The 23,653-nt window shown below is 57.5% G+C and overlaps 1 long non-coding RNA gene across 1 annotated transcript in view; it reads right to left on the bottom strand.

Annotated features, from left to right (window-relative positions):
- The window catches only part of LOC149434029 (uncharacterized), a 29,579-nt gene that overhangs the window by 5,686 nt on the left and 240 nt on the right, over positions 1–23,653 (bottom strand). The gene's annotated exons all lie outside the window — the stretch shown is intronic.

The following is a 23,653-nucleotide window of genomic DNA, read 5'->3' on the forward strand; positions in this document are numbered from 1 at the left end:
CCCGCGTAGCTGTAGGTCACAACTGTCCCGTGTAGCCGTAGGTCACAACTGCCCCGTGTAGCCGTAGGTCCCAACTGCCCCGTGTAGCCGTAGGTCACAACTGTCCCGTGTAGCCGTAGGTCACAACTGTTCCGTGTAGCCGTAGGACACAACTGCCCCGTGTAGCCGTAGGTCACAATGGCCCCGTGTAGCCGTAGTTCACAACTGCCCCGTGTAGCCGTAGGTCACAACTGTACCGTGTAGCCGTAGGTCACAACTGTACCGTGTAGCCGTAGGTCACAACTGTACCGTGTAGCCGTAGGTCACAACTGTCCCGTGTAGCCGTAGGTCCCAACTGCCCCGTGTAGCCGTAGGTCACAACTGTCCAGTGTAGCCGTAGGACACAACTGTCCCGTGTAGCCGTAGGACACAACTGTCCCGTGTAGCCGTAGGTCACAACTGCCCCGTGTAGCCGTAGGTCACAACTGCCCCGTGTAGCCGTAGGTCACAACTGTCCTGTGTAGCCGTAGGTCACAACTGTCCCGTGTAGCCGTAGGTCACAACTGTCCCGTGTAGCCGTAGGACACAACTGTCCCGTGTAGCCGTAGGACACAACTGCCCCCTGCCCCGTGTAGCCGTAGGTCACAACTGTCCCGTGTAGCCGTAGGTCACAACTGTCCCGTGTAGCCGTAGGACACAACTGCCCCGTGTAGCCGTAGGTCACAACTGCCCCGTGTAGCCGTAGGTCACAACTGTACCGTGTAGCCGTAGGTCACAACTGCCCCGTGTAGCCGTAGGTCACAACTGTACCGTGTAGCCGTAGGTCACAACTGTCCCGTGTAGCCGTAGGTCACAACTGTACCGTGTAGCCGTAGGTCACAACTGTCCCGTGTAGCCGTAGGTCACAACTGTCCCGTGTAGCCGTAGGTCACAACTGTACCGTGTAGCCGTAGGTCACAACTGCCCCGTGTAGCCGTAGGTCACAACTGTGCCGTGTAGCCGTAGGTCACAACTGTGCCGTGTAGCCGTAGGTCACAACTGTCCCGTGTAGCCGTAGGTCACAACTGTGCCGTGTAGCCGTAGGTCACAACTTTCCCGTGTAGCCGTAGGTCACAATGGCCCCGTGTAGCCGTAGTTCACAACTGCCCCGTGTAGCCGTAGGTCACAACTGTCCCGCGTAGCCGTAGGTCACAACTATACCGTGTAGCCGTAGGTCACAACTGCCCCGTGTAGGCGTAGGTCACAACTGTCCCGCGTAGCCGTAGGTCACAACTGTCCCGCGTAGCTGTAGGTCACAACTGTCCCGTGTAGCCGTAGGTCACAACTGCCCCGTGTAGCCGTAGGTCCCAACTGCCCCGTGTAGCCGTAGGTCACAACTGTCCCGTGTAGCCGTAGGACACAACTGTCCCGTGTAGCCGTAGGTCACAACTGCCCCGTGTAGCCGTAGGTCATAACTGTCCCGTGTAGCCGTAGGTCACAACTGTCCCGTGTAGCCGTAGGACACAACTGCCCCGTGTAGCCGTAGGTCACAACTGTCCCGTGTAGCCGTAGGTCACAACTGTCCCGTGTAGCCGTAGGTCACAACTGTCCCGTGTAGCCGTAGGTCACAACTCTCCCGTGTAGCCGTAGGTCACAACTGCCCCGTGTAGCCGTAGGTCACAACTGTCCCGTGTAGCCGTAGGTCACAACTGTCCCGTGTAGCCGTAGGTCACAACTGTCCCGTGTAGCCGTAGGTAACAACTGTCCCGTGTAGCCGTAGGTCACAACTGCCCCGTGTAGCCATAGGTCACAGCTGCCCCGTGTAGCCGTAGGTCACAGCTGCCCCGTGTAGCCATAGGTCACAGCTGCCCCGTGTAGCCGTAGGTCACAACTGTCCCGTGTAGCCGTAGGACACAACTGCCCCGTGTAGCCGTAGGTCACAACTGTCCTGTGTAGCCGCAGGTCACAACTGTCCCGTGTAGCCGCAGGTCACAACTGTCCCGTGTAGCCGTAGGTCACAACTGCCCCGTGTAGCCGTAGGTCACAACTGTCCCGTGTAGCCGCAGGTCACAACTGTCCCGTGTAGCTGCAGGTCACAACTGTCCCGTGTAGCCGTAGGTCACAACTGCCCCGTGTAGCCGTAGGTCACAACTGTCCCGTGTAGCCGTAGGACACAACTGCCCCGTGTAGCCGTAGGTCACAACTGTCCCGTGTAGCCGCAGGTCACAACTGTCCCGTGTAGCCGCAGGTCACAACTGTCCCGTGTAGCCGTAGGTCACAACTGCCCCGTGTAGCCGTAGGTCACAACTGTCCCGTGTAGCCGTAGGACACAACTGTCCCGTGTAGCCGTAGGTCACAACTGTCCCGTGTAGCCGTAGGTCACAACTGACCCGCGTAGCCGTAGGACACAACTGTCCCGTGTAGCTGTAGGTCACAACTGTCCCGTGTAGCCGTAGGTCACAACTGCCCCGTGTAGCTGTAGGTCACAACTGTCCCGTGTAGTCGTAGGTCACAAATGTCCCGTGTAGCCGAAGATCACAACTGTCCCGTGTAGCCGTAGGTCACAACTGTCCCGTGTAGCATTAGGTCCCAACTGTCCCGTGTAGCATTAGGTCCCAACTGTCCCGTGTAGCCGTAGGTCACAACTCTCCCATGTAGCCGTAGGTCACAACTGCCCCGTGTAGCCGTATGGCACAACTGTCCCGTGTAGCCGTAGGACACAACTGTCCCGTGTAGCCGTAGGTCACAATTGCCCCGTGTAGCCGTAGGTCACAACTGTCCCGTGTAGCCGTAGGACACAACTGTCCCGTGTAGCCGTAGGTCACAACTGTCCCGTGTAGCCGTAGGTCGCAACTGTCCCGTGTAGCCGTAGGTCGCAACTGCCCCGTGTAGCCGTAGGTCCCAACTGTCCCGTGTAGCCGTAGGTCACAACTGTCCCGTGTAGCCGTAGGTCACAACTGCCCCGTGTAGCCGTAGTTCACAACTGCCCCGTGTAGCCGTAGGTCACAGCTACCCCGTGTAGCCGTAGGTCACAACTGCCCCGTGTAGCCGTAGGTCACAACTGTCCCGTGTAGCCGTAGGTCACAACTGCCCCGTGTAGCCGTAGGTCACAGCTGCCCCGTGTAGCCGTAGGTCACAACTGCCCCGTGTAGCCGTAGGTCACAACTGTCCCGTGTAGCCGTAGGACACAACTGTCCCGTGTAGCCGCAGGTCACAACTGTCCCGTGTAGCCGCAGGTCACAACTGTCCCGTGTAGCCGTAGGTCACAACTGCCCCGTGTAGCCGTAGGTCACAACTGTCCCGTGTAGCCGTAGGACACAACTGTCCCATGTAGCCGTAGGTCACAACTGTCCCGTGTAGCCGTAGGTCACAACTGTCCCGCGTAGCCGTAGGACACAACTGTCCCGTGTAGCTGTAGGTCACAACTGTCCCGTGTAGCCGTAGGTCACAACTGCCCCGTGTAGCTGTAGGTCACAACTGTCCCGTGTAGTTGTAGGTCACAAATGTCCCGTGTAGCCGAAGATCACAACTGTCCCGTGTAGCCGTAGGTCACAACTGTCCCGTGTAGCATTAGGTCCCAACTGTCCCGTGTAGCATTAGGTCCCAACTGTCCCGTGTAGCCGTAGGTCACAACTCTCCCATGTAGCCGTAGGTCACAACTGCCCCGTGTAGCCATATGGCACAACTGTCCCATGTAGCCGTAGGTCACAACTGTCCTGTGTAGCCGTAGGACACAACTGTCCCGTGTAGCTGTAGGTCACAATTGCCCCGTGTAGCCGTAGGTCACAACTGTCCCGTGTAGCCGTAGGACACAACTGTCCCGTGTAGCCGTAGGTCACAACTGCCCCGTGTAGCCGTAGGTCACAACTGTCCCGTGTAGCCGCAGGTCACAACTGTCCCGTGTAGCCGCAGGTCACAACTGTCCCGTGTAGCCGTAGGTCACAACTGCCCCGTGTAGCCGTAGGTCACAACTGTCCCGTGTAGCCGTAGGACACAACTGTCCCGTGTAGCCGTAGGTCACAACTGTCCCGTGTAGCCGTAGGTCACAACTGTCCCGCGTAGCCATAGGACACAACTGTCCCGTGTAGCCGTAGGTCACAACTGTCCCGCGTAGCCATAGGACACAACTGTCCCGCGTAGCCATAGGACACAACTGTCCCGTGTAGCTGTAGGTCACAACTGTCCCGTGTAGTCGTAGGTCACAAATGTCCCGTGTAGCCGAAGATCACAACTGTCCCGTGTAGCCGTAGGTCACAACTGTCCCGTGTAGCATTAGGTCCCAACTGTCCCGTGTAGCATTAGGTCCCAACTGTCCCGTGTAGCCGTAGGTCACAACTCTCCCATGTAGCCGTAGGTCACAACTGCCCCGTGTAGCCGTAGGTCACAACTGTCCCGTGTAGCCGTAGGACACAACTGTCCCGTGTAGCCGTAGGTCACAACTGCCCCGTGTAGCTGTAGGACACAACTGTCCCGTGTAGCCGTAGGTCACAACTGCCCCGTGTAGCCGTAGGACACAACTGTCCCGTGTAGCCGTAGGTCACAACTGTCGCGTGTAGCCGTAGGTCACAACTGCCCCGTGTAGCCGTAGGTCACAACTGTCCCGTGTAGCCGTAGGTCACAACTGCCCCGTGTAGCCGTAGGTCACAACTGTCCCGTGTAGCCGTAGGACACAACTGTCCCGTGTAGCCGTAGGTCACAACTGTCCCGTGTAGCCGTAGGTCACAACTGTCCCGTGTAGCCGTAGGTCACAACTGTCCCGTGTAGCCGTAGGTCACAACTGCCCCGTGTAGCCGTAGGTCACAACTGTCCCGTGTAGCCGCAGGACACAAGTGCCCCGTGTAGCCGTAGGTCACAACTGTCCCGTGTAGCCGTAGGTCACAACTGTCCCGTGTAGCCGTAGGTCACAACTGTACCGTGTAGCCGTAGGTCACAACTGTACCGTGTAGCCGTAGGTCACAACTGTCCCGTGTAGCCGTAGGTCCCAACTGCCCCGTGTAGCCGTAGGTCACAACTGTCCAGTGTAGCCGTAGGACACAACTGTCCCGTGTAGCCGTAGGACACAACTGTCCCGTGTAGCCGTAGGTCACAACTGCCCCGTGTAGCCGTAGGTCACAACTGCCCCGTGTAGCCGTAGGTCACAACTGTCCTGTGTAGCCGTAGGTCACAACTGTCCCGTGTAGCCGTAGGTCACAACTGTCCCGTGTAGCCGTAGGACACAACTGTCCCGTGTAGCCGTAGGACACAACTGCCCCCTGCCCCGTGTAGCCGTAGGTCACAACTGTCCCGTGTAGCCGTAGGTCACAACTGTCCCGTGTAGCCGTAGGACACAACTGCCCCGTGTAGCCGTAGGTCACAACTGCCCCGTGTAGCCGTAGGTCACAACTGCCCCGTGTAGCCGTAGGTCACAACTGTACCGTGTAGCCGTAGGTCACAACTGTACCGTGTAGCCGTAGGTCACAACTGCCCCGTGTAGCCGTAGGTCACAACTGTGCCGTGTAGCCGTAGGTCACAACTGTGCCGTGTAGCCGTAGGTCACAACTGTCCCGTGTAGCCGTAGGTCACAACTGTGCCGTGTAGCCGTAGGTCACAACTGCCCCGTGTAGCCGTAGGTCACAACTGTCCCGTGTAGCCGTAGGTCACAACTGTCCCGTGTAGCCGTAGGACACAACTGCCCCGTGTAGACGTAGGTCACAATGGCCCCGTGTAGCCGTAGTTCACAACTGCCCCGTGTAGCCGTAGGTCACAACTGTACCGTGTAGCCGTAGGTCACAACTGTACCGTGTAGCCGTAGGTCACAACTGTACCGTGTAGCCGTAGGTCACAACTGTCCCGTGTAGCCGTAGGTCCCAACTGCCCCGTGTAGCCGTAGGTCACAACTGTCCAGTGTAGCCGTAGGACACAACTGTCCCGTGTAGCCGTAGGACACAACTGTCCCGTGTAGCCGTAGGTCACAACTGCCCCGTGTAGCCGTAGGTCACAACTGCCCCGTGTAGCCGTAGGTCACAACTGTCCTGTGTAGCCGTAGGACACAACTGTCCCGCGTAGCCATAGGACACAACTGTCCCGTGTAGCTGTAGGTCACAACTGTCCCGTGTAGTCGTAGGTCACAAATGTCCCGTGTAGCCGAAGATCACAACTGTCCCGTGTAGCCGTAGGTCACAACTGTCCCGTGTAGCATTAGGTCCCAACTGTCCCGTGTAGCATTAGGTCCCAACTGTCCCGTGTAGCCGTAGGTCACAACTCTCCCATGTAGCCGTAGGTCACAACTGCCCCGTGTAGCCGTAGGTCACAACTGTCCCGTGTAGCCGTAGGACACAACTGTCCCGTGTAGCCGTAGGTCACAACTGTCCCGTGTAGCCGTAGGTCACAATTGCCCCGTGTAGCCGTAGGTCACAACTGTCCCGTGTAGCCGTAGGTCACAACTGTACCGTGTAGCCGTAGGTCACAACTGTCCCGTGTAGCCGTAGGTCACAACTGCCCCGTGTAGCTGTAGGACACAACTGTCCCGTGTAGCCGTAGGTCACAACTGCCCCGTGTAGCCGTAGGACACAACTGTCCCGTGTAGCCGTAGGTCACAACTGTCCCGTGTAGCCGTAGGTCACAACTGCCCCGTGTAGCCGTAGGTCACAACTGTCCCGTGTAGCCGTAGGTCACAACTGCCCCGTGTAGCCGTAGGTCACAACTGTCCCGTGTAGCCGTAGGACACAACTGTCCCGTGTAGCCGTAGGTCACAACTGTCCCGTGTAGCCGTAGGTCACAACTGTCCCGTGTAGCCGTAGGTCACAACTGTCCCGTGTAGCCGTAGGTCACAACTGCCCCGTGTAGCCGTAGGTCACAACTGTCCCGTGTAGCCGCAGGACACAAGTGCCCCGTGTAGCCGTAGGTCACAACTGTCCCGTGTAGCCGTAGGTCACAACTGTCCCGTGTAGCCGTAGGTCACAACTGTCCCGCGTAGCCGTAGGTCACAACTGTCCCGCGTAGCCGTAGGTCACAACTGTCCCGTGTAGCCGTAGGTCACAACTGCCCCGTGTAGCCGTAGGTCCCAACTGCCCCGTGTAGCCGTAGGTCACAACTGTCCCGTGTAGCCGTAGGACACAACTGTCCCGTGTAGCCGTAGGTCACAACTGCCCCGTGTAGCCGTAGGTCACAACTGCCCCGTGTAGCCGTAGGTCACAACTGTCCCGTGTAGCCGTAGGTCACAACTGTCCCGTGTAGCCGTAGGTCACAACTGTCCCGTGTAGCCGTAGGACACAACTGTCCCGTGTAGCCGTAGGACACAACTGCCCCGTGTAGCCGTAGGTCACAACTGCCCCGTGTAGCCGTAGGTCACAACTGTCCCGTGTAGCCGTAGGACACAACTGCCCCGTGTAGCCGTAGGTCACAACTGTCCCGTGTAGCCGTAGGTCACAACTGTCCCGTGTAGCCGTAGGTCACAACTGTCCCGTGTAGCCGTAGGTCACAACTGCCCCGTGTAGCCGTAGGACACAACTGTCCCGTGTAGCCGTAGGACACAACTGTCCCGTGTAGCCGTAGGACACAACTGCCCCGTGTAGCCGTAGGTCACAACTGTCCCGTGTAGCCGTAGGTCACAACTGTCCCGTGTAGCCGTAGGACACAACTGCCCCGTGTAGCCGTAGGTCACAACTGTCCCGTGTAGCCGTAGGTCACAACTGCCCCGTGTAGCCGTAGGTCACAACTGTCCCGTGTAGCCGTAGGTCACAACTGTCCCGTGTAGCCGTAGGACACAACTGCCCCGTGTAGCCGTAGGTCACAACTGCCCCGTGTAGCCGTAAAACACAACTGCCCCGTGTAGCCGTAGGTCACAACTGTGCCGTGTAGCCGTAGGTCACAACTTTCCCTTGTAGCCGTAGGTCACAATGGCCACGTGTAGCCGTAGTTCACAACTGTACCGTGTAGCCGTAGGTCACAACTGCCCCGTGTAGCCGTAGGTCACAACTGTCCCGTGTAGCCGTAGGTCACAACTGTCCCGTGTAGCCGTAGGTCACAACTGCCCCGTGTAGCCGTAGGTCCCAATTGCCCCGTGTAGCCGTAGGTCACAACTGTCCCGTGTAGCCGTAGGACACAACTGTCCCGTGTAGCCGTAGGTCACAACTGCCCCGTGTAGCCGTAGGTCACAACTGTCCCGTGTAGCCGTAGGTCACAACTGTCCCGTGTAGCCGTAGGACACAACTGCCCCGTGTAGACGTAGGTCACAATGGCCCCGTGTAGCCGTAGTTCACAACTGCCCCGTGTAGCCGTAGGTCACAACTGTACCGTGTAGCCGTAGGTCACAACTGTACCGTGTAGCCGTAGGTCACAACTGTACCGTGTAGCCGTAGGTCACAACTGTCCCGTGTAGCCGTAGGTCCCAACTGCCCCGTGTAGCCGTAGGTCACAACTGTCCAGTGTAGCCGTAGGACACAACTGTCCCGTGTAGCCGTAGGACACAACTGTCCCGTGTAGCCGTAGGTCACAACTGCCCCGTGTAGCCGTAGGTCACAACTGCCCCGTGTAGCCGTAGGTCACAACTGTCCTGTGTAGCCGTAGGTCACAACTGTCCCGTGTAGCCGTAGGTCACAACTGTCCCGTGTAGCCGTAGGACACAACTGTCCCGTGTAGCCGTAGGACACAACTGCCCCCTGCCCCGTGTAGCCGTAGGTCACAACTGTCCCGTGTAGCCGTAGGTCACAACTGTCCCGTGTAGCCGTAGGACACAACTGCCCCGTGTAGCCGTAGGTCACAACTGCCCCGTGTAGCCGTAGGTCACAACTGCCCCGTGTAGCCGTAGGTCACAACTGTACCGTGTAGCCGTAGGTCACAACTGTACCGTGTAGCCGTAGGTCACAACTGCCCCGTGTAGCCGTAGGTCACAACTGTGCCGTGTAGCCGTAGGTCACAACTGTGCCGTGTAGCCGTAGGTCACAACTGTCCCGTGTAGCCGTAGGTCACAACTGTGCCGTGTAGCCGTAGGTCACAACTGCCCCGTGTAGCCGTAGGTCACAACTGTCCCGTGTAGCCGTAGGTCACAACTGTCCCGTGTAGCCGTAGGACACAACTGCCCCGTGTAGACGTAGGTCACAATGGCCCCGTGTAGCCGTAGTTCACAACTGTCCCGTGTAGCCGTAGGTCACAACTGTACCGTGTAGCCGTAGGTCACAACTGTACCGTGTAGCCGTAGGTCACAACTGTACCGTGTAGCCGTAGGTCACAACTGTCCCGTGTAGCCGTAGGTCCCAACTGCCCCGTGTAGCCGTAGGTCACAACTGTCCAGTGTAGCCGTAGGACACAACTGTCCCGTGTAGCCGTAGGACACAACTGTCCCGTGTAGCCGTAGGTCACAACTGCCCCGTGTAGCCGTAGGTCACAACTGCCCCGTGTAGCCGTAGGTCACAACTGTCCTGTGTAGCCGTAGGTCACAACTGTCCCGTGTAGCCGTAGGTCACAACTGTCCCGTGTAGCCGTAGGACACAACTGTCCCGTGTAGCCGTAGGACACAACTGCCCCCTGCCCCGTGTAGCCGTAGGTCACAACTGTCCCGTGTAGCCGTAGGTCACAACTGTCCCGTGTAGCCGTAGGACACAACTGCCCCGTGTAGCCGTAGGTCACAACTGCCCCGTGTAGCCGTAGGTCACAACTGCCCCGTGTAGCCGTAGGTCACAACTGTACCGTGTAGCCGTAGGTCACAACTGTACCGTGTAGCCGTAGGTCACAACTGCCCCGTGTAGCCGTAGGTCACAACTGTGCCGTGTAGCCGTAGGTCACAACTGTGCCGTGTAGCCGTAGGTCACAACTGTCCCGTGTAGCCGTAGGTCACAACTGTGCCGTGTAGCCGTAGGTCACAACTTTCCCGTGTAGCCGTAGGTCACAATGGCCCCGTGTAGCCGTAGGTCACAACTGTCCCGCGTAGCCGTAGGTCACAACTGTACCGTGTAGCCGTAGGTCACAACTGCCCCGTGTAGGCGTAGGTCACAACTGTCCCGCGTAGCCGTAGGTCACAACTGTCCCGCGTAGCTGTAGGTCACAACTGTCCCGTGTAGCCGTAGGTCACAACTGTCCCGCGTAGCCGTAGGTCACAACTGTCCCGTGTAGCCGTAGGACACAACTGTCCCGTGTAGCCGTAGGTCACAACTGCCCCGTGTAGCCGTAGGTCACAACTGTCCCGTGTAGCCGTAGGTCACAACTGTCCCGTGTAGCCGTAGGACACAACTGCCCCGTGTAGCCGTAGGTCACAACTGTCCCGTGTAGCCGTAGGTCACAACTGTCCCGTGTAGCCGTAGGTCACAACTGTCCCGTGTAGCCGTAGGTCACAACTCTCCCGTGTAGCCGTAGGTCACAACTGCCCCGTGTAGCCGTAGGTCACAACTGTCCCGTGTAGCCGTAGGTCACAACTGTCCCGTGTAGCCGTAGGTCACAACTGTCCCTTCTAGACGTAGGTCACAACTGTCCCGTGTAGCAGTAGGTAACAACTGTCCCGTGTAGCCGTAGGTCACAACTGCCCCGTGTAGCCATAGGTCACAGCTGCCCCGTGTAGCCGTAGGTCACAGCTGCCCCGTGTAGCCATAGGTCACAGCTGCCCCGTGTAGCCGTAGGTCACAACTGTCCCGTGTAGCCGTAGGACACAACTGCCCCGTGTAGCCGTAGGTCACAACTGTCCTGTGTAGCCGCAGGTCACAACTGTCCCGTGTAGCCGCAGGTCACAACTGTCCCGTGTAGCCGTAGGTCACAACTGCCCCGTGTAGCCGTAGGTCACAACTGTCCCGTGTAGCCGCAGGTCACAACTGTCCCGTGTAGCCGCAGGTCACAACTGTCCCGTGTAGCCGTAGGTCACAACTGCCCCGTGTAGCCGTAGGTCACAACTGTCCCGTGTAGCCATAGGACACAACTGCCCCGTGTAGCCGTAGGTCACAACTGTCCCGTGTAGCCGCAGGTCACAACTGTCCCGTGTAGCCGCAGGTCACAACTGTCCCGTGTAGCCGTAGGTCACAACTGCCCCGTGTAGCCGTAGGTCACAACTGTCCCGTGTAGCCGTAGGACACAACTGTCCCGTGTAGCCGTAGGTCACAACTGTCCCGTGTAGCCGTAGGACACAACTGTCCCGTGTAGCCGTAGGTCACAACTGTCCCGTGTAGCCGTAGGTCACAACTGCCCCGTGTAGCCGTAGGTCACAACTGCCCCGTGTAGCCGTAGGTCACAACTGTCCCGTGTAGCCGTAGGACACAACTGTCCCGTGTAGCTGTAGGTCACAACTGTCCCGTGTAGCCGTAGGTCACAACTGCCCCGTTGAGCTGTAGGTCACAACTGTCCCGTGTAGTCGTAGGTCACAAATGTCCCGTGTAGCCGAAGATCACAACTGTCCCGTGTAGCCGTAGGTCACAACTGTCCCGTGTAGCATTAGGTCCCAACTGTCCCGTGTAGCATTAGGTCCCAACTGTCCCGTGTAGCCGTAGGTCACAACTGCCCCGTGTAGCCGTATGGCACAACTGTCCCGTGTAGCCGTAGGTCACAATTGCCCCGTGTAGCCGTAGGTCACAACTGTCCCGTGTAGCCGTAGGACACAACTGTCCCGTGTAGCCGTAGGTCACAATTGCCCCGTGTAGCCGTAGGTCACAACTGTCCCGTGTAGCCGTAGGACACAACTGTCCCGTGTAGCCGTAGGTCACAACTGTCCCGTGTAGCCGTAGGTCACAACTGCCCCGTGTAGCCGTAGGTCACAACTGTCCCGTGTAGCCGCAGGTCACAACTGTCCCGTGTAGCCGCAGGTCACAACTGTCCCGTGTAGCCGTAGGTCACAACTGCCCCGTGTAGCCGTAGGTCAAAACTGTCCCGTGTAGCCGTAGGACACAACTGCCCCGTGTAGCCGTAGGTCACAACTGTCCCGTGTAGCCGCAGGTCACAACTGTCCCGTGTAGCCGCAGGTCACAACTGTCCCGTGTAGCCGTAGGTCACAACTGCCCCGTGTAGCCGTAGGTCACAACTGTCCCGTGTAGCCGTAGGACACAACTGTCCCGTGTAGCCGTAGGTCACAACTGTCCCGTGTAGCCGTAGGTCACAACTGTCCCGCGTAGCCGTAGGACACAACTGTCCCGTGTAGCTGTAGGTCACAACTGTCCCGTGTAGCCGTAGGTCACAACTGCCCCGTGTAGCCGTAGGTCACAACTGTCCCGTGTAGTCGTAGGTCACAAATGTCCCGTGTAGCCGAAGATCACAACTGTCCCGTGTAGCCGTAGGTCACAACTGTCCCGTGTAGCATTAGGTCCCAACTGTCCCGTGTAGCATTAGGTCCCAACTGTCCCGTGTAGCCGTAGGTCACAACTCTCCCATGTAGCCGTAGGTCACAACTGCCCCGTGTAGCCGTATGGCACAACTGTCCCGTGTAGCCGTAGGACACAACTGTCCCGTGTAGCCGTAGGTCACAATTGCCCCGTGTAGCCGTAGGTCACAACTGTCCCGTGTAGCCGTAGGACACAACTGTCCCGTGTAGCCGTAGGTCACAACTGTCCCGTGTAGCCGTAGGTCGCAACTGTCCCGTGTAGCCGTAGGTCGCAAGTGCCCCGTGTAGCCGTAGGTCCCAACTGTCCCGTGTAGCCGTAGGTCACAACTGTCCCGTGTAGCCGTAGGTCACAACTGCCCCGTGTAGCCGTAGGTCACAGCTACCCCGTGTAGCCGTAGGTCACAACTGCCCCGTGTAGCCGTAGGTCACAACTGTCCCGTGTAGCCGTAGGTCACAACTGCCCCGTGTAGCCGTAGGTCACAGCTGCCCCGTGTAGCCGTAGGTCACAACTGCCCCGTGTAGCCGTAGGTCACAACTGTCCCGTGTAGCCGTAGGACACATCTGTCCCGTGTAGCCGTAGGTCACAACTGTCCCGTGTAGCCGCAGGTCACAACTGTCCCGTGTAGCCGTAGGTCACAACTGCCCCGTGTAGCCGTAGGTCACAACTGTCCCGTGTAGCCGTAGGACACAACTGTCCCGTGTAGCCGTAGGTCACAACTGTCCCGTGTAGCCGTAGGTCACAACTGTCCCGTGTAGCCGTAGGACACAACTGTCCCGTGTAGCTGTAGGTCACAACTGTCCCGTGTAGCCGTAGGTCACAACTGCCCTGTGTAGCTGTAGGTCACAACTGTCCCGTGTAGTCGTAGGTCACAAATGTCCCGTGTAGCCGAAGATCACAACTGTCCCGTGTAGCCGTAGGTCACAACTGTCCCGTGTAGCATTAGGTCCCAACTGTCCCGTGTAGCATTAGGTCCCAACTGTCCCGTGTAGCCGTAGGTCACAACTCTCCCATGTAGCCGTAGGTCACAACTGCCCCGTGTAGCCGTATGGCACAACTGTCCCGTGTAGCCGTAGGTCACAATTGCCCCGTGTAGCCGTAGGTCACAACTGTCCTGTGTAGCCGTAGGACACAACTGTCCCGTGTAGCTGTAGGTCACAATTGCCCCGTGTAGCCGTAGGTCACAACTGTCCCGTGTAGCCGTAGGACACAACTGTCCCGTGTAGCCGTAGGTCACAACTGCCCCGTGTAGCCGTAGGTCACAACTGTCCCGTGTAGCCGCAGGTCACAACTGTCCCGTGTAGCCGCAGGTCACAACTGTCCCGTGTAGCCGTAGGTCACAACTGCCCCGTGTAGCCGTAGGTCACAACTGTCCCGTGTAGCCGTAGGACACAACTGTCCCGTGTAGCCGTAGGTCACAACTGTCCCGTGTAGCCGTAGGTCACAACTGTCCCGCGTAGCCATAGGACACAACTGTCCCGTGTAGCTGTAGGTCACAACTGTCCCGTGTAGCCGTAGGTCACAACTGCCCCGTGTAGCTGTAGGTCACAACTGTCCCGTGTAGTCGTAGGTCACAACTGCCCCGTGTAGCTGTAGGTCACAACTGTCCCGTGTAGTCGTAGGTCACAAATGTCCCGTGTAGCCGAAGATCACAACTGTCCCGTGTAGCCGTAGGTCACAACTGTCCCGTGTAGCATTAGGTCCCAACTGTCCCGTGTAGCATTAGGTCCCAACTGTCCCGTGTAGCCGTAGGTCACAACTCTCCCATGTAGCCGTAGGACACAACTGTCCCGTGTAGCCGTGGGTCACAACTGTCCCGTGTAGCCGTAGGTCACAATTGCCCCGTGTAGCCGTAGGTCACAACTGTCCCGTGTAGCCGTAGGTCACAACTGTACCGTGTAGCCGTAGGTCACAACTGTCCCGTGTAGCCGTAGGTCACAACTGCCCCGTGTAGCTGTAGGACACAACTGTCCCGTGTAGCCGTAGGTCACAACTGCCCCGTGTAGCCGTAGGACACAACTGTCCCGTGTAGCCGTAGGTCACAACTGTCCCGTGTAGCCGTAGGTCACAACTGCCCCGTGTAGCCGTAGGTCACAACTGTCCCGTGTAGCCGTAGGTCACAACTGCCCCGTGTAGCCGTAGGTCACAACTGTCCCGTGTAGCCGTAGGACACAACTGTCCCGTGTAGCCGTAGGTCACAACTGTCCCGTGTAGCCGTAGGTCACAACTGTCCCGTGTAGCCGTAGGTCACAACTGTCCCGTGTAGCCGTAGGTCACAACTGTCCCGTGTAGCCGTAGGTCACAACTGCCCCGTGTAGCCGTAGGTCACAACTGTCCCGTGTAGCCGCAGGACACAAGTGCCCCGTGTAGCCGTAGGTCACAACTGTCCCGTGTAGCCGTAGGTCACAACTGTCCCGTGTAGCCGTAGGTCACAACTGTCCCGCGTAGCCGTAGGTCACAACTGTCCCGCGTAGCCGTAGGTCACAACTGTCCCGTGTAGCCGTAGGTCACAACTGCCCCGTGTAGCCGTAGGTCCCAACTGCCCCGTGTAGCCGTAGGTCACAACTGTCCCGTGTAGCCGTAGGACACAACTGTCCCGTGTAGCCGTAGGTCACAACTGCCCCGTGTAGCCGTAGGTCACAACTGCCCCGTGTAGCCGTAGGTCACAACTGTCCCGTGTAGCCGTAGGTCACAACTGTCCCGTGTAGCCGTAGGTCACAACTGTCCCGTGTAGCCGTAGGACACAACTGCCCCGTGTAGCCGTAGGTCACAACTGCCCCGTGTAGCCGTAGGTCACAACTGTCCCGTGTAGCCGTAGGTCACAACTGTCCCGTGTAGCCGTAGGACACAACTGCCCCGTGTAGCCGTAGGACACAACTGCCCCGTGTAGCCGTAGGACACAACTGCCCCGTGTAGCCGTAGGTCACAACTGTCCCGTGTAGCCGTAGGTCACAACTGTCCCGTGTAGCCGTAGGACACAACTGCCCCGTGTAGCCGTAGGTCACAACTGTCCCGTGTAGCCGTAGGTCACAACTGTCCCGTGTAGCCGTAGGACACAACTGCCCCGTGTAGCCGTAGGTCACAACTGTGCCGTGTAGCCGTAGGTCACAACTTTCCCGTGTAGCCGTAGGTCACAATGGCCCCGTGTAGCCGTAGTTCACAACTGCCCCGTGTAGCCGTAGGTCACAACTGTACCGTGTAGCCGTAGGTCACAACTGTCCCGTGTAGCCGTAGGACACAACTGCCCCGTGTAGCCGTAGGTCACAACTGTCCCGTGTAGCCGTAGGTCACAACTGTCCCGTGTAGCCGTAGGACACAACTGCCCCGTGTAGCCGTAGGTCACAACTGCCCCGTGTAGCCGTAGGTCACAACTGTCCCGTGTAGCCGTAGGACACAACTGCCCCGTGTAGCCGTAGGTCACAACTGTGCCGTGTAGCCGTAGGTCACAACTTTCCCGTGTAGCCGTAGGTCACAATGGCCCCGTGTAGCCGTAGTTCACAACTGTACCGTGTAGCCGTAGGTCACAACTGCCCCGTGTAGCCGTAGGTCACAACTGTCCCGTGTAGCCGTAGGTCACAACTGTCCCGTGTAGCCGTAGGTCACAACTGCCCCGTGTAGCCGTAGGTCCCAACTGCCCCGTGTAGCCGTAGGTCACAACTGTCCCGTGTAGCCGTAGGACACAACTGTCCCGTGTAGCCGTAGGTCACAACTGCCCCGTGTAGCCGTAGGTCACAACTGTCCCGTGTAGCCGTAGGTCACAACTGTCCCGTGTAGCCGTAGGACACAACTGCCCCGTGTAGACGTAGGTCACAATGGCCCCGTGTAGCCGTAGTTCACAACTGCCCCGTGTAGCCGTAGGTCACAACTGTACCGTGTAGCCGTAGGTCACAACTGTACCGTGTAGCCGTAGGTCACAACTGTACCGTGTAGCCGTAGGTCACAACTGTCCCGTGTAGCCGTAGGTCCCAACTGCCCCGTGTAGCCGTAGGTCACAACTGTCCCGTGTAGCCGTAGGACACAACTGTCCCGTGTAGCCGTAGGACACAACTGTCCCGTGTAGCCGTAGGTCACAACTGCCCCGTGTAGCCGTAGGTCACAACTGCCCCGTGTAGCCGTAGGTCACAACTGTCCTGTGTAGCCGTAGGTCACAACTGTCCCGTGTAGCCGTAGGTCACAACTGTCCCGTGTAGCCGTAGGACACAACTGTCCCGTGTAGCCGTAGGACACAACTGCCCCCTGCCCCGTGTAGCCGTAGGTCACAACTGTCCCGTGTAGCCGTAGGTCACAACTGTCCCGTGTAGCCGTAGGACACAACTGCCCCGTGTAGCCGTAGGTCACAACTGCCCCGTGTAGCCGTAGGTCACAACTGCCTCGTGTAGCCGTAGGTCACAACTGTACCGTGTAGCCGTAGGTCACAACTGTACCGTGTAGCCGTAGGTCACAACTGCCCCGTGTAGCCGTAGGTCACAACTGTGCCGTGTAGCCGTAGGTCACAACTGTGCCGTGTAGCCGTAGGTCACAACTGTCCCGTGTAGCCGTAGGTCACAACTGTGCCGTGTAGCCGTAGGTCACAACTTTCCCGTGTAGCCGTAGGTCACAATGGCCCCGTGTAGCCGTAGTTCACAACTGCCCCGTGTAGCCGTAGGTCACAACTGTCCCGCGTAGCCGTAGGTCACAACTGTACCGTGTAGCCGTAGGTCAAAACTGCCCCGTGTAGGCGTAGGCCACAACTGTCCCGCGTAGCCGTAGGTCACAACTGTCCCGCGTAGCTGTAGGTCACAACTGTCCCGTGTAGCCGTAGGTCACAACTGCCCCGTGTAGCCGTAGGTCCCAACTGCCCCGTGTAGCCGTAGGTCACAACTGTCCCGTGTAGCCGTAGGACACAACTGTCCCGTGTAGCCGTAGGTCACAACTGCCCCGTGTAGCCGTAGGTCACAACTGTCCCGTGTAGCCGTAGGTCACAACTGTCCCGTGTAGCCGTAGGACACAACTGCCCCGTGTAGCCGTAGGTCACAACTGTCCCGTGTAGCCGTAGGTCACAACTGTCCCGTGTAGCCGTAGGTCACAACTGTCCCGTGTAGCCGTAGGTCACAACTCTCCCGTGTAGCCGTAGGTCACAACTGCCCCGTGTAGCCGTAGGTCACAACTGTCCCGTGTAGCCGTAGGTCACAACTGTCCCGTGTAGCCGTAGGTCACAACTGTCCCTTCTAGACGTAGGTCACAACTGTCCCGTGTAGCCGTAGGTAACAACTGTCCCGTGTAGCCGTAGGTCACAACTGCCCCGTGTAGCCATAGGTCACAGCTGCCCCGTGTAGCCGTAGGTCACAGCTGCCCCGTGTAGCCGTAGGTCACAGCTGCCCCGTGTAGCCGTAGGTCACAACTGTCCCGTGTAGCCGTAGGACACAACTGCCCCGTGTAGCCGTAGGTCACAACTGTCCTGTGTAGCCGCAGGTCACAACTGTCCCGTGTAGCCGCAGGTCACAACTGTCCCGTGTAGCCGTAGGTCACAACTGCCCCGTGTAGCCGTAGGTCACAACTGTCCCGTGTAGCCGCAGGTCACAACTGTCCCGTGTAGCCGCAGGTCACAACTGTCCCGTGTAGCCGTAGGTCACAACTGCCCCGTGTAGCCGTAGGTCACAACTGTCCCGTGTAGCCGTAGGACACAACTGCCCCGTGTAGCCGTAGGTCACAACTGTCCCGTGTAGCCGCAGGTCACAACTGTCCCGTGTAGCCGCAGGTCACAACTGTCCCGTGTAGCCGTAGGTCACAACTGCCCCGTGTAGCCGTAGGTCACAACTGTCCCGTGTAGCCGTAGGACACAACTGTCCCGTGTAGCCGTAGGTCACAACTGTCCCGTGTAGCCGTAGGTCACAACTGTCCCGCGTAGCCATAGGACACAACTGTCCCGTGTAGCCGTAGGTCACAACTGTCCCGTGTAGCCGTAGGTCACAACTGCCCCGTGTAGCCGTAGGTCACAACTGCCCCGTGTAGCCGTAGGTCACAACTGTCCCGTGTAGCCGTAGGACACAACTGTCCCGTGTAGCTGTAGGTCACAACTGTCCCGTGTAGCCGTAGGTCACAACTGCCCCGTGTAGCTGTAGGTCACAACTGTCCCGTGTAGTCGTAGGTCACAAATGTCCCGTGTAGCCGCAGGTCACAACTGTCCCGTGTAGCCGTAGGTCACAACTGTCCCGTGTAGCCGTAGGTCGCAACTGCCCCGTGTAGCCGTAGGTCCCAACTGTCCCGTGTAGCCGTAGGTCACAACTGTCCCGTGTAGCCGTAGGTCACAACTGCCCCGTGTAGCCGTAGTTCACAACTGCCCCGTGTAGCCGTAGGTCACAGCTACCCCGTGTAGCCGTAGGTCACAACTGCCCCGTGTAGCCGTAGGTCACAACTGTCCCGTGTAGCCGTAGGTCACAACTGCCCCGTGTAGCCGTAGGTCACAGCTGCCCCGTGTAGCCGTAGGTCACAACTGCCCCGTGTAGCCGTAGGTCACAACTGTCCCGTTTAGCCGTAGGACACAAATGTCCCGTGTAGCCGTAGGTCACAACTGTCCCGTGTAGCCGTAGGTCACAACTGTCCCGTGTAGCCGCAGGTCACAACTGTCCCGTGTAGCCGTAGGTCACAACTGCCCCGTGTAGCCGTAGGTCACAACTGTCCCGTGTAGCCGTAGGACACAACTGTCCCGTGTAGCCGTAGGTCACAACTGTCCCGTGTAGCCGTAGGTCACAACTGTCCCGCGTAGCCGTAGGACACAACTGTCCCGTGTAGCTGTAGGTCACAACTGTCCCGTGTAGCCGTAGGTCACAACTGCCCCGTGTAGCTGTAGGTCACAACTGTCCCGTGTAGTCGTAGGTCACAAATGTCCCGTGTAGCCGAAGATCACAACTGTCCCGTGTAGCCGTAGGTCACAACTGTCCCGTGTAGCATTAGGTCCCAACTGTCCCGTGTAGCATTAGGTCCCAACTGTCCCGTGTAGCCGTAGGTCACAACTCTCCCATGTAGCCGTAGGTCACAACTGCCCCGTGTAGCCGTATGGCACAACTGTCCCGTGTAGCCGTAGGTCACAATTGCCCCGTGTAGCCGTAGGTCACAACTGTCCCGTGTAGCCGTAGGACACAACTGTCCCGTGTAGCTGTAGGTCACAATTGCCCCGTGTAGCCGTAGGTCACAACTGTCCCGTGTAGCCGTAGGACACAACTGCCCCGTGTAGCCGTAGGTCACAACTGCCCCGTGTAGCCGTAGGTCACAACTGTCCCGTGTAGCCGCAGGTCACAACTGTCCCGTGTAGCCGCAGGTCACAACTGTCCCGTGTAGCCGTAGGTCACAACTGCCCCGTGTAGCCGTAGGTCACAACTGTCCCGTGTAGCCGTAGGACACAACTGTCCCGCGTAGCCATAGGTCACAACTGTCCCGTGTAGCCGTAGGTCACAACTGTCCCGCGTAGCCATAGGACACAACTGTCCCGTGTAGCCGTAGGTCACAACTGTCCCGTGTAGCCGTAGGACACAACTGTCCCGTGTAGCCGTAGGACACAACTGTCCCGTGTAGCCGTAGGACACAACTGCCCCGTGTAGCCGTAGGTCACAACTGTCCCGTGTAGCCGTAGGTCACAACTGTCCCGTGTAGCCGTAGGACACAACTGCCCCGTGTAGCCGTAGGTCACAACTGTCCCGTGTAGCCGTAGGTCACAACTGTCCCGTGTAGCCGTAGGACACAACTGCCCCGTGTAGCCGTAGGTCACAACTGTGCCGTGTAGCCGTAGGTCACAACTTTCCCGTGTAGCCGTAGGTCACAATGGCCCCGTGTAGCCGTAGTTCACAACTGCCCCGTGTAGCCGTAGGTCACAACTGTACCGTGTAGCCGTAGGTCACAACTGTCCCGTGTAGCCGTAGGACACAACTGCCCCGTGTAGCCGTAGGTCACAACTGTCCCGTGTAGCCGTAGGTCACAACTGTCCCGTGTAGCCGTAGGACACAACTGCCCCGTGTAGCCGTAGGTCACAACTGCCCCGTGTAGCCGTAGGTCACAACTGTCCCGTGTAGCCGTAGGACACAACTGCCCCGTGTAGCCGTAGGTCACAACTGTGCCGTGTAGCCGTAGGTCACAACTTTCCCGTGTAGCCGTAGGTCACAATGGCCCCGTGTAGCCGTAGTTCACAACTGTACCGTGTAGCCGTAGGTCACAACTGCCCCGTGTAGCCGTAGGACACAACTGTCCCGTGTAGCCGTAGGTCACAACTGTCCCGTGTAGCTGTAGGTCACAACTGTCCCGTGTAGCCGTAGGTCACAACTGTACCGTGTAGCCGTAGGACACAACTGCCCCGTGTAGCCGTAGGTCACAACTGCCCCGTGTAGTGAGTGCCCAAATGGTCAGTCCGCCCCTGACCCCATACTCATTCACATGGGGGGGTCAGGATCTCCTTGTGAAAGGGGGCTTCCAGATTCCAGTAACCCCCCTGCCCACAGACCCCCACAACCACAGCCCAGGGTTGTGGGTAAGAGGCCCTTGTCCTAATCAACACGGGGACAAGGTGCTTTGGAGGGGGATTCCCCCTACCCTAAAGCACCCCCCCCATGTTGAGGACAGGTGACCTGCTATGGAAAAATCCCTGTTTAGCCCATTTTCTTACTCATGAGGGTCCAATAGTGTGGACATGCTATGGGATCAGACCATTGGGGATATTGTACACAATGGGGTCCTGCGATCCTTTGATGAAAGCTATACACCAACCTGCCAAATACGCATTTCTTTAGGGTCCTACAACTCACAGTTTGGGAGGGCCCCAGTCTCCTTTGCCCCCTCAGACAAACCCTTGTCTACTGTATATAAATCCCAGTTTCCTCCCATTCATACCATGGGCAGCACAATGGCCACATGATTAGCACTTCCACCTGGCAGCACTCGGGTAGTTGGTTCAAATTCCAACCACGGCACCACCTGCCTGGAGTTTGCATGTTTTTCTTGTGCCTGCACGGGTTTCCTCCGGGTACTCCGGTTTCCTCCCACACTCCAAAGACATGCTGGGAGGTGAATTGGCTCCTGTCTACATCGGCCCTAGTATGTGTATGTGTACATTTTGTGTGGCTCAAACCGCACCACATTTGCACCAGAATTGCACAGGACCCTTTTTTTTGTCCACGCAAGAAGTGGATTGTATGGGTGTTCAAACCCCTGCGATCCAATTCTGCAAATCGCATTGCGTTTTGAGAACCAATTTCAAGGTGTTGTTAACGTAACATACACTCCCACAGCGGTTTGCATGAACAGGGTGTGATTTTGTGGGTAATGGAGGCCAATTATGGGTAATGGTGGCACATTGTAGGTAGTGGAGGCACATTGTGGGTAATGGAGGCCAATTATGGGTAATGGAGGCACATTGTGGGTAGTGGAGGCCAATTATGGGTAATGGAGGCACATTGTGGGTAATGGAGGCCAATTATGGGTAATGGAGGCACATTGTAGGTAGTGGAGGCACATTGTGGGTAATGGAGGCCAATTATGGGTAATGGTGGCACATTGTAGGTAGTGGAGGCACATTGTGGGTAATGGAGGCCAATTATGGGTAATGAAGGCACATTGTGGGTAGTGGAGGCACATTGTGGGTAATGGAGGCCAATTATGGGTAATGGAGGCACATTGTAGGTAGTGGAGGCACATTGTGGGTAATGGAGGCCAATTATGGGTAATGGTGGCCCATTGTAGGTAGTGGAGGCACATTGTGGGTAATGGAGGCCAATTATGGGTAATGGAGGCACATTGTGGGTAGTGGAGGCACATTGTGGGTAATGGTGGCACATTGTGGGTAGTGGTGGCACATTGTGGGTAGTGGAGGCACATTGTGGGTAGTGGAGGCCCATTGTGGGTAATGGTGGCACATTGTGGGTAGTGGAGGCCCATTGTGGGTAATGGTGGCACATTGTGGGTAGTGGAGGCCCATTGTGGGTAGTGGAGGCCCATTGTGGGTAGTGGTGGCACATTGTGGGTAGTGGAGGCCCATTGTGGGTAGTGAAGGCACATTGTGGGTAGTGGAGGAACATTGTGGTTAGTGGAGGCCCATTGTGGGTAGTGGAGGCCCATTGTGGGTAGTGGTGGCACATTGTGGGTAGTGGTGGCACATTGTGGGTAGTGGTGGCACATTGTGGGTAGTGGAGGCCCATTGTGGGTAGTGAAGGCACATTGTGGGTAGTGGAGGAACATTGTGGTTAGTGGAGGCCCATTGTGGGTAGTGGAGGCCCATTGTGGGTAGTGGTGGCACATTGTGGGTAGTGGAGGCCCATTGTGGGTAGTGGAGGCACATTGTGGGTAGTGGAGGCCCATTGTGGGTAGTGGAGGCCAATTGTCGGTAGTGGAGGCACATTGTGGGTAGTGGAGGCCCATTGTGGGTAGTGGAGGCACATTGTGGGTAGTGGAGGCACATTGTGGGTAGTGGAGGAACATTGTGGTTAGTAGAGGCCCATTATGGGTAATGGTGGCACATTGTGGGTAATGGAGGCCAATTATGGGTAATGGAGGCACATTGTAGGTAGTGGAGGCACATTGTGGGTAATGGAGGCCAATTATGGGTAATGGTGGCCCATTGTAGGTAGTGGAGGCACATTGTGGGTAATGGAGGCCAATTATGGGTAATGGAGGCACATTGTGGGTAGTGGAGGCACATTGTGGGTAATGGTGGCACATTGTGGGTAGTGGTGGCACATTGTGGGTAGTGGAGGCACATTGTGGGTAGTGGAGGCCCATTGTGGGTAGTGAAGGCACATTGTGGGTAGTGGAGGAACATTGTGGTTAGTGGAGGCCCATTGTGGGTAGTGGAGGCCCATTGTGGGTAGTGGTGGCACATTGTGGGTAGTGGTGGCACATTGTGGGTAGTGGTGGCACATTGTGGGTAGTGGAGGCCCATTGTGGGTAGTGAAGGCACATTGTGGGTAGTGGAGGAACATTGTGGTTAGTGGAGGCCCATTGTGGGTAGTGGAGGCCCATTGTGGGTAGTGGTGGCACATTGTGGGTAGTGGAGGCCCATTGTGGGTAGTGGAGGCACATTGTGGGTAGTGGAGGCCCATTGTGGGTAGTGGAGGCCAATTGTCGGTAGTGGAGGCACATTGTGGGTAGTGGAGGCCCATTGTGGGTAGTGGAGGCCCATTGTCGGTAGTGGTGGCACATTGTGGGTAGTGGAGGCACATTGTGGGTAGTGGAGGAACATTGTGGTTAGTAGAGGCCCATTATGGGTAATGGTGGCACATTGTGGGTAACGGAGGCACATCATGCAGAACAACCCCCCTGCTCCTTAAACCCCCCCCCCCCCCGGAAATTAAGTTCTTTAGCTGTTTAAACCATAATAAGTCCATATCACTCCATACAAATGGTGATGAATGCCTTCCTTTGATAAGCGGCTCTAATGTAACTCTTCCATTATACATCATTACAGT

This window comes from Staurois parvus, unplaced genomic scaffold (assembly GCF_062004578.1).
Source record: "Staurois parvus isolate SC_StPar_1 unplaced genomic scaffold, SC_StPar_1.0 ptg001853l, whole genome shotgun sequence".
Lineage (NCBI taxonomy): Eukaryota > Metazoa > Chordata > Amphibia > Anura > Ranidae > Staurois > Staurois parvus.